This window comes from Lynx canadensis, chromosome B1 (assembly GCF_007474595.2).
Source record: "Lynx canadensis isolate LIC74 chromosome B1, mLynCan4.pri.v2, whole genome shotgun sequence".
NCBI lineage: Eukaryota > Metazoa > Chordata > Mammalia > Carnivora > Felidae > Lynx > Lynx canadensis.
In genome coordinates, this window is record NC_044306.2 from 33,946,903 (window position 1) to 33,957,119 (window position 10,217).

The window sequence follows — 10,217 nt, forward strand, 5'->3', positions numbered from 1 at the left end:
GTTGCCAATGGTAAAATTTGAACTTTCAAGAGAAGCTAAGAATATTGGGAAACTTGTATCTGCTACTATCAGCTTGATAGCTTTCCAATACTTAGAGACTTTTCTGATGTACTGGTTAATGAATGTGATTTTAAGTGAAACCAATCAACATTTATAAGATTTGTATGACTCAGTGAGCTCATATCTTCCAAATAACCAATGTAGAAAAATTACAAAATCATGCGTGGATAAAGATACTTTGAAAGTGCAAGAGGGGAGCCTGGGTGGCTCATTCAGTTGAGCATCCAGTTTCGGCTCAGGTCATGATCTCATGGTTCACAAGTTCACAAGTTCTGTGCTGACAGCTCAGAGCCTGGAGCCTGCTTCAGATTCTGTGTCTCCCTCTGTCTCTGCCCCTCCCCCCCCAAAAAAAATAAACATTAAAAAAATTTTTTTAATAATAAAATGCTCTTTTTTTCCCAACTACGTATCTGTATGAAGCTCCTACCAAGTACTACTTCATAAACTTCAAGTGTGTGGCAACAGATTGAATACAAGAGAAAATATGAGAATGTCACTACCTTCCAAGCCATGCGTGAAGATTTGCAAAAAGAGAAAAAAGCCACTCTAAAAAAAGCCCCATTATTTTTTTAAATATAGGCTTTTTTATTTGTGTTATTTAAGTTAACATGTGATAGCTGTATTACTGTTCCTAGTAAATGGGTTAGTTAAATGGCATAAACTTTTCTCTTCTTTAATTTCTGCCTTAGTAAATATCAGTAATGTAACTTGCATAAACAAATCCACTGAGGGTCCCTCCACAATTTTTATGAAGTGAGATGACCTTGAGACCAAAAAGTTTGAGAACCACTATTCTTAGCTACCAGTTGTCAAAAGCGTCTTTTAAGCACCCTTTTAAAGTGTCTTTAATGCACCCTGGACTTAAGTCTTAACAATTAAAGAGGCGCCAGGGTGGCTCAGTGGGTTAAGAGTCCGACTCTTAATCTCGGCTCAGGTCACGATCTCATGGTTCATGAGTTCTAGCCCTGCATTGGGCTCTATGCTGACGGTGCAAAGCCTGCTTAGGATTCTCTCTCTCTCTCTCTCTCTCTGCCCCTCCCCTGCTCACGTACTCTCTCTCTGTCTCTCCCAAAATAAATAAACATTTAAAACAAAAACAATAAAAGGTAAAGAAGAGAGAGGAAAAGACCATTCGTTTTTGTCCTTTTCCCCAGATTCTCAGGAGTGTCCTTCAGCGGTCCTTTGTTTGCATTCTTTTCACCTCTCACCTCACAAGTCCCACCCTCTCCCACCCACTCTCCACCTCTAGTCCTGGGATAATGGAAAGAATGGACAGGAAAGCAATGTTTTGCCTCTGCTCCCAACTTGGGCATTGTTTTATAGTTTCCCAACATTTTCACTTCTATGGGGATCTTTTATTGTAACACCAGTGTGGAGAGTCAGTGTGGTTTACTGGAAAGGGCTGGCAAGCCCGGGTTCAAGTTCTGGCTCCAACCTTCACCATCTCTGGGACTCAGTTACTCTTCTATAGAACATAGATAGGAGTAATTAACCTACAGGGTTATTGCTAGGTTTTCCCAAGGAAAGTATATTGTAGGAGGCCCTCAACAAATTTTAGTTCCTCTCCCTCTTTCTCCCACCATTCACGTTCTTGAATCGCGTCTCCACTTTCCAGGGCACTGACAAAGTCAAAGAGATATGGCAAATGTAGGGTTGTGGTCCACAGAACATCCAAACCCCCATCTGGAATGGAGATTATAATTCTTACCACCAACTCCAGCTTCTGTACCAGGGAGCTTGGGAAAAGACAAACTCTTTCCCTAGGTCATATCCTTCATATTCATCAAGTAATGCTGCTTTTATTTATTTATTATTATTTTTTTCTTGGAGGCAGAAGATGATACAAAAGTGATGCGCCGGGAGATCTTCAGTGTTGATCCTCAGTGTTCAGATCAACTTTCATGCTATGAGCAAAAGCCCCTCTGGCTTTCATTCACCCTGGGACCCAGAGTTAAACTGGTTCCTTGTTGAACAAAATGCGGCACTTTTGAGAGGGGCATATGGTGACTCTGGCAGACGTCCAGATGTGTTTACAAAAGGACATGTATTCTATATGTAGGACACCAGCAGACACGTGTGCTCATAACTTGTTTTGGTCTGTAAAAGTTATCTGAGTGGCCAAAACGCTGCTGGGGACATGACCCAATTGCTTGGGCAGGGCAGAACAAATTGAAACTAGAGCCTGTGCTTGAGATGGGATTCCAAAGCCAAGCCCATGAAGCTATAGCAATAAATGGTTTTCCAGGAGAGTCTGCTTCAAAGGCTTGTGTTTATGATTTCCTCTCAAAGAGATCCTTGGGGAAAGGGCCATGTTTTCATGTGGCATTTTCCAGCCTAACAAAGCAGCCCCTTCTTTCTGCGGTCATCCTGACCCTGTACTTCTCTCCAAGGCATTAGCAAACCATCCCTTAAGGAAGCCACTCTTGCCACAGCTCTGCTGAAAAGAGTCCAAAGCTTGAGATTCAAGAGAGCCAAAGGTTTAAATCCCAGTTCATGGGCAGAAGACTGAAGTCCCAGCTCAATCAGGCAGGTAGAAAGCAAAACAGGGGTGAATCCCTCTTTCCTCTCCCTTTTGTTCCATTCATCTCTTCAGTGGAGTGGATGAGGCTACCCAGGAGGGCCATCTACCTTACTGAGTGCACCAATTCCAATGCTAATTCCATCCAGAGCCGCTCTCCCAAACACACCCAAATATAATACTGAATCTGGGCACCATTTGCCCCAGTTAAATTGGCTCAGAAAATTAATCCTCACACACTCCCTTGGAAGCCATGCATTGTTAAAAGAGAAACATGATGTGTGCCTTCCCCCCCACCACCCCGCTTCCCCACCATCATGCTAGAAGGAACAATATATAAAACATGCTAAGTGAAAATACTGTGTTAATATTTTAACTCCTAACAGGAGAGTCTTGAAATTTGCAAGGTAATGAAATCTGTGTCAAGATTAAGGGGCAACCTACGCTTCTGAATGAGGAACCACTGCAGGCACAAGAAGCTTGAGACTAATATGGACCATACTGAAAACACTGTAAGCATCACAGGGCAGCAGTGGGGTTAGATCACAGGGCTTCCAATGCGGTGCTCAGAGATGCTCTCCAAACAGAGCCCATCACATTTAGAACTCTTCGAGGAGGACAGACGGCAAACTGGGAGCAGTGAGGAGCTCAGGGAAAGTGGGAGCACTGTGGGGAGGGAAGAGAGAGGCAACATGCATTTCTCATGCTACGTGTTAGCCTGTTTAGGAGGTTATAGAGTATGCTGCCTTCTGTAAGAGAAATGTGAGAAAACAAGAATATACCTACATAGCCATTTACTTTTTTGAACAGGTAAAATAGGTCTGAGAAACCAGAAACTAATAAAAATGCTTACCTATAGGTGATGAGAATTGAGTAGAGGGACTATAGAAAGGAATGAAATTTCTTTGAGTATCTTTCTCTATAGCTCTGACTTTTGAACCATACCAAGATTTACATAGTCAAAAAATAAACGTCACAAGGGCACCTGGGTGGCTCAGCTGGTTAAGCATCTGACTCTTGATTTTGGCCCAGGTCATGATCTCACAATTCATGAGTTCGAGCCCCACATAGGGTTTTACACTGAGAGCATGGAGCTTTCTTAGGATTTTCTCTCTCTCCCTCTACCTCTGACCCTCCCCTGCTCATGTTCTCTCTCTCTCTCTCTCTCAAAATAAATAAATAAAATTTAAAAAAGAAATAAATAAAAATAAAAATCACAAATGATGTAAAAAACAAACTCTAGAAACAGTAACAAATGGCCTTACCTGTATATGAAATCGAAAACATAAGTAGACAGAGAAAAATAATCATTTCAAGTCATGTAAACATAAAGGGATATAGTTTAAGAGGGGTTACAAAGAAATTGTGAAATTTATAATCAGGCTTGATTTTCTTAGTGGTATTAGTGTTATAATTTTATTTTTTAAGTTTGCTTTTTTTTTTTTTTTTTTTTTAGTAATCTCTCCACTCAACCTGGAGCTCGAACCCACCACCTCGAGATCAAGAGTCGCACACTCTTTGGGCTGAGCCAGCCAGGCCCCCTGCACTGTAATTTTAAAACTATTTTGTTTGTGATGTAATAGAGAGTAAATGTGTCAATAAATTAATGTCGTAGGGAGTCAGGGGAGGAGAATATAAGTACGGAATGAGAGAAGCTGAGGAAAAATTCTGTGATGTTCTACGTGAATCAGGTGCATAAGTGTGAAATGTTGTGTATATTTCTGAATATCACTCCCCACTAACAGGAACCAGAATTCTTTGAAAAACACTGATTTCAGGCCTGGACAGGGAAAGGACAAAGTAAGCCGAAGGGGTATAAGCAAGAAGGTAAGCAAGTGTTTAAAACCAATGGAGACAGTTCAAAGGAACACAAGAACTGTCTTAAGTGGCTCTCATTGTCCAAATTGGGGACAGCAGGGAAAAGAATCACAATGGCAGTAAATTAAATCATTGAAAAAATGCATAAGTTAATACTGATACTTGAGAAACAGAGAGAGACACGGAGGGAGAAACAGGGGAATAGGGAGGAGAGGAGAGGAGAAGGGAGGGGAGGGAAGAGAAATAGGGACAAAAATGAAATCTCTTTTTGAACAAGAATGCCAACTAGTATATGTAAAAAAACTAATAAAAGTAAAAAATCCTCCAATGTAATAATGGATTCAAGCAAAGATCATCAATGTTTGTGAAAAACACAATCCCAAGGTATCATCCCACAGATTACTGATTAATTGGGGGGGCGGGACAGTAAAGAGATCCCTATGCCTTCTTGTGTGATGCAGTGAGTATACACAACATCACGTACACGATGTTCTTGCCAGAATTTGTTTGACCTGAATCTAATCACGAGGAAACCAATCTCAGACCCTTCAAAAGTGTCAACGTCATGTCGAACAGAGGAACACTGGGGAGTTGTTCTAAATTAGAAGAAACCAAAGGGGGGGCGCCTGGGTGTCTCCGTCGGTTGAGCGTCAGACTTCGGCTCAGGTCACGATCTCACGGTCCGTGAGTTCGAGCCCCGCATCGGGCTCTGGGCTGATGGCTCAGAGCCTGGAGCCTGCTTCCCATTCCGTGTCTCCCTCTCTCTCTGACCCTCCCCCGTTCATGCTCTGTCTCTCTCTGTCTCAAAAATAAATAAACGTTAAAAAAAAAATTAAAAAAAAAAAAGAAGAAGAAGAAACCAAAGGGGCACAACATGCAACGGAAGAGTGAAAAGTTAGAGAGGGCATTATTGGGACAATAGGGAATGTTTGAGTACGGACTGTTGGGTGATAATATTAAATTTGTGCTAATTTCCTTAGGTTTGTTAAAGGTGGGATTGTGCATGACAGTTATCTTTCCCCTGGGAGACACATGCTGAAGTATTTAGGAGTGACGATATATGTAGCCTACTTATTCGAATGGCTTGGCAAGAAGCTAGCGTGTTTCTATAGAGAAAGTGATATGGAGGCGGTGTTGCAAGATCGCATCAGTTGGAAAACCTCGGTTAAAAAGTACGTAACATTCATGACAGTTTTCAAAAACACTGCAGTTGTTTCTCCCCCTGTGGATTTCAAATTTTTCGAAAATAAAAAGTCACTTAAAAGAAGAGGTTTGCCAAGCCACCCCTCAGATCTTTCCATGAGCTCCTTGGACCTCCTCCTCAAAAGGAAGAATTCCTTTGCCACAATCTGAGTGTGCTTCGGGGGAGGAATTGTGAAGGTCACTGTCATGAAACATCCCTCAACTTAATACCTCCCAGGATGCTCTTCTGGGGATGGATTCTTTGAGTGTCTCGCAGAAACACTAGCAAAACATTTTACTCTAGTAAAATGTGTGCAGTGAAGGGTGTATCCATTGCACCCTTGTCAAGCCCCCGCTCAATCCTGCACACAGGCAGGGTTTTGCAATAAAACCCTATTAACCAGAGCACCTGGGGTGTTGACTTTTCCAGGCAATCAACGTGGAACCCTTGGAAAACATTTTGAAACATTTCTCCCCCCAATCGTCTACGCTTATGCAAAGGTTTACTTTCTTGCCTCAGCAAAGTCATGCAAAATCTGTCCAGGAAAACTGAGTGTCTCAAGGCTCTAGTATCATTTATATCATATACCAATCTTTTCCAGCACCATCAGGGGGTTGTGAGAATTTGGACCAATCCTAGAGAATGACACAATTAAATCCCTTCATGAATTATTTTCCCTGTTACTACTATCTTTTCTGAGAAACAAGATTATAGCAGTTCCAGTTAGCCAGGGACCCAATTAATCCAAGTTTCAGCTTGTTTCTTTAATAAGAGACTTGTGAGGAGTGTTCTAGAATATGGTTTGTCAGTTGTTCAGGATCTACAGCCATTTTCTAGAATCTTGTGACTATTTACTAATAAGGTTTAAGATTTAGATGTCTCATATTTTTAGTATGTATAAGGATGATTTAATTGATAATGGGACTGAGAAATCATTTATCCGAGGTATTTCCTATTATTCTAATATGAGTTTGTCAAGGCCGTTATGTTCTTTAAAAGTGTTCAAGGACTCTTATTTCTGAGACTGGTTATTTTTCTCTTATAGCTTTTATACTCTACTTTACGGCCAGACATTTTATCCCCAGACTCGGCAGAGTCCATGGCAGAAGACAAACAATCCAAGGAAGGTCATCTATGGGTGAAGGACACATTCCGTTATACTACCATAACCCAGGGTTTCACAACCATGAGGTCTGTCCAAGGCACCGTGGGAGGGTCAACAGCATCCCTGATCTCTAACCACTAGATGCTAGTGGCACCTTGAGTCCAATCAAAAAGGAGGCAATCAAACATTGCCTGGGGGATAAAATCGTCCCAGGTCGAGAGGCACTGCTGCCATCCAAGTAAGGAATTGAATCAGAAACAACAAAATAAGATTAAGCCCCATTCCCTCTCCGGGTCTGACATTACAGCCCTTATCGTCATAGAGAGAGAGGCAGCTCAAGATCACTGAAGAATGCTACATTAGCCGCTAGAGACACGGGCTCTAATCCTGAATCAGCCTCCATCTTGTTAAGATGGGGCTTCATGACTTGCCTGAGCCTTCTTGTTCCAGCTCTACTTACTCATTGTTTATTTCTCACAGTTCCGGAGGCTGGGAGGTTCAAGATCAAAGTGCCCGCTGATTTGGTGCTTGGCAAGAACTCTTTTCCTGGCTTGCAGACGGCCACCTTCTTGCTTTATACTCACATCATGGAGAGAGCTTTGAAATCTGTTCTTGCAAGGGCACTAATCTCATCATGGGGCCCACCCCTCATGACCTCATATAAACCTAATTGTATCCCAAGGCTCCACCTCCAAATCCCATCACATGAGGACTTAGGGCTTCAACATACGACTTCTAGGGGGGACAGAAACACTCAGTCCATAATAAGGTGCAAGTGCTTTATAAACAGAAAGGGTCAGAAGATTATGAAGACACTATGTTTATCGAATGCCGGCCATGTGCCAAGCAATTTAATATTCTGTTTAATTCTCATAATTGTCTGAGATAACAGCATTTCCCCTGGTTTTACAGAGCAGGAAACTGAGGCCCATAGGAAGTAATATTCCCAAACTGACAGAGCTGGAAAGCAGAGAACTTGGCTTGAAGCCTTAGCAGGAAACCGGTCTCTTGTGCAAAACATCAGGCTTCTTTGAAGCATCTGATCATTAGGGACCTGTAGCCTTTACAGGGATCTTTGCTATAAACTGATATCAATTCTGCCTTATTAGCTGATATTTTAAATGTGTGCAAATATGGATAGGTTCCCTTTTGTGTTGGATGTGATAAATATTTTTATTTAGAAAAAATAAAAACTCAGTCATGCTATACTGAAAAATTATAACATATACCTTCTTCCTATACCTGCTCCCATCCTTGGCTCCTTTCTAGCATTATACTCGATGTAATAAGGGCCAGTCACAATATACAAGATAGAGAGAGATAAATATAAATAGATCCAGGGGCTCCTGGGTGGCTCAGCTGGTTAAGCATGTGACTCTTGATTTCAGCTCAGGTCATCATCTCAGGGTCTGTGAGACTGAGCCCCAAGTCAGACTATGTGCTGACAACAGAGAGCCTGCTTGGAATTCCACGCGACACCCCCCCCCACCCCACAACCCCGTCCCTCCTCAGCTCACATGCTCTCTGTCTCTCAAAATAAATAAATAAAATAAAAATTAGAAATAGATCCAGTGATAGAGATACAGATAAAGATACAGATCTAGATGTAGATATAATTCTTAGCCACAACTCTGGGATTTTTCTTTGACCTGAAAATTCAATGACTTTAAACAAATTGAAAACCTTTAGCCTAGATACTCTGGGATCCAGGCCTTCAGAATCCAAATAGCACCAAACTCCGCTGCCCAGATGAAACTGTGGAAACTGTGGAACTTTATTGTTTTAATATGTCGACAAATAGAGATTAACGCACACATATGCACACCACTGCCCCAGGAGCTAATATTCTGCACATAGAGCCAGAAAGCAACCAGGAATTAAGCAACAAAATAGGCCCACGAAATAAAGCGCTTGTCAAATACCGGGCGAAATAAACTACTATCTTTTCAAGACCAGTGAAGGGGAGTAGGCTGAGGCAACAGGAAGTGCACCGAGGGTGAAGGATTCACATGGTCGCCTCCAAATCTGGTTTTCCGGCCACCGTTCCCCTGCACCCGCGGGTGTCTGCACTGAGCCAGGGGCTGGGAAGCAGGAAGTGTCATTTCATCCAGAAGCGTGCGCACTGAGGTCCCGTACCAGCTGTGACCTTGACTTTCACTTCACTTCTATCTTCTCCTGTAAACTACTGTAACTTCTCTGCCCAGTTCCCCTGTGAGCAATCGTATGGCTTCCCGGCATACCCCCGCGAGGTAAGGAATGATTTTAACAACAGAGGGTTTCTGCGTCCTCCCACCACACACACACACACACACACACACAATTTCACTGCCCCTAAAACTAAAGTGGTCGTAGCTGAGGTGGGACGGAGAGGACACAGGCGAACTCCCCTGCCCCCCACATTTATCTGTAGGAAATTCCTGAAAGTCCACTATTAGCCGCTCTTCCTGAGACCTGCTGCTGAATGCTATACTCGGAGAGATTCCAAAATGAAATCAGTAACATCTTAGAGTGCCTGAGAATATGATTCCTGGGGAGACCCTGAGCACCGAAGCACTGGTCGTCCAGCAGAGTGCAGAGGGTCCAGGCAGAGAGCAGGGCCTGGAGGCGCCGTTGGCCTTGAATGGGCCCTGTGTGGTGGAAGAGGAGAAGCGGGTCCCCACCAGCAGAGTGCAATGTCCCACCAGAGCGCGCCAGTCCCTTCTGGAGGATGCACGGTATTTGGGGGAGAACACCAGTACTGCCCGGGAACTGAAGGAAGAGGTCCTAGTCCCTCTGCCCTGCAAACCTGGCTGCCTGGCCTCAGGCGGGTCACCTCGTGGCTGGATGAAGTTCTTTCATCACTAAAATGAGTGGGTAAGATTAACACCTAAGTTCCCTTCGACCTTCGGTATTTTACAGTGTTTTTCTCTTACTCTTCAAACAGCGCTACGCTGGACACAACAGAACCAACCGTCTCCTCCCTCCTCTCCCCTGCAGGGATGCCAGGTGTGGTAGCAGGAACAGTGGGTGTTCCGTCTGCTGACCTCAGAGCTGCTCTCCCTCTACTAAGCTGCAAACTCCTTATAAGTTAGGACCTTGCTTTATTTCTTTGTTCCCCTAGCCCAGGGCCTAGGAGAGATTATGCCTGCAATCAATGATAGTTGCAAAGACATTTAAAGTATAAAGCTTTCCATGACTGTAAGATATTATTTTTATCTTTTTCACCCTAAATAGCCCTTGCCAAGGCCTTTCATAGATAGTGTGGGAAACTCCAGAACTGAAAAATCCAGCCCTTGTAAAACCTGTTTTGCTGTTTTCTCTTTTAAAAGAACATGTTGCCTTTATTTTCTTTTTTTAAGCCAAGAATGAAATAAAAGCTCTTTCTCAAGTCCTCAACTAGAATTCATTGTGGAGGGGACTGAGTTGGGACGTACTAAAATCAAGCCGCCAAACCAAAGTTACACCAATGGTGGGGGTGCGTGGGTTGTACCCTGTAATCAGCTACTCTTCTCCCCCTACCCTCCCCCCCCCCCCCCCCCCCCCACTGCCTTGGC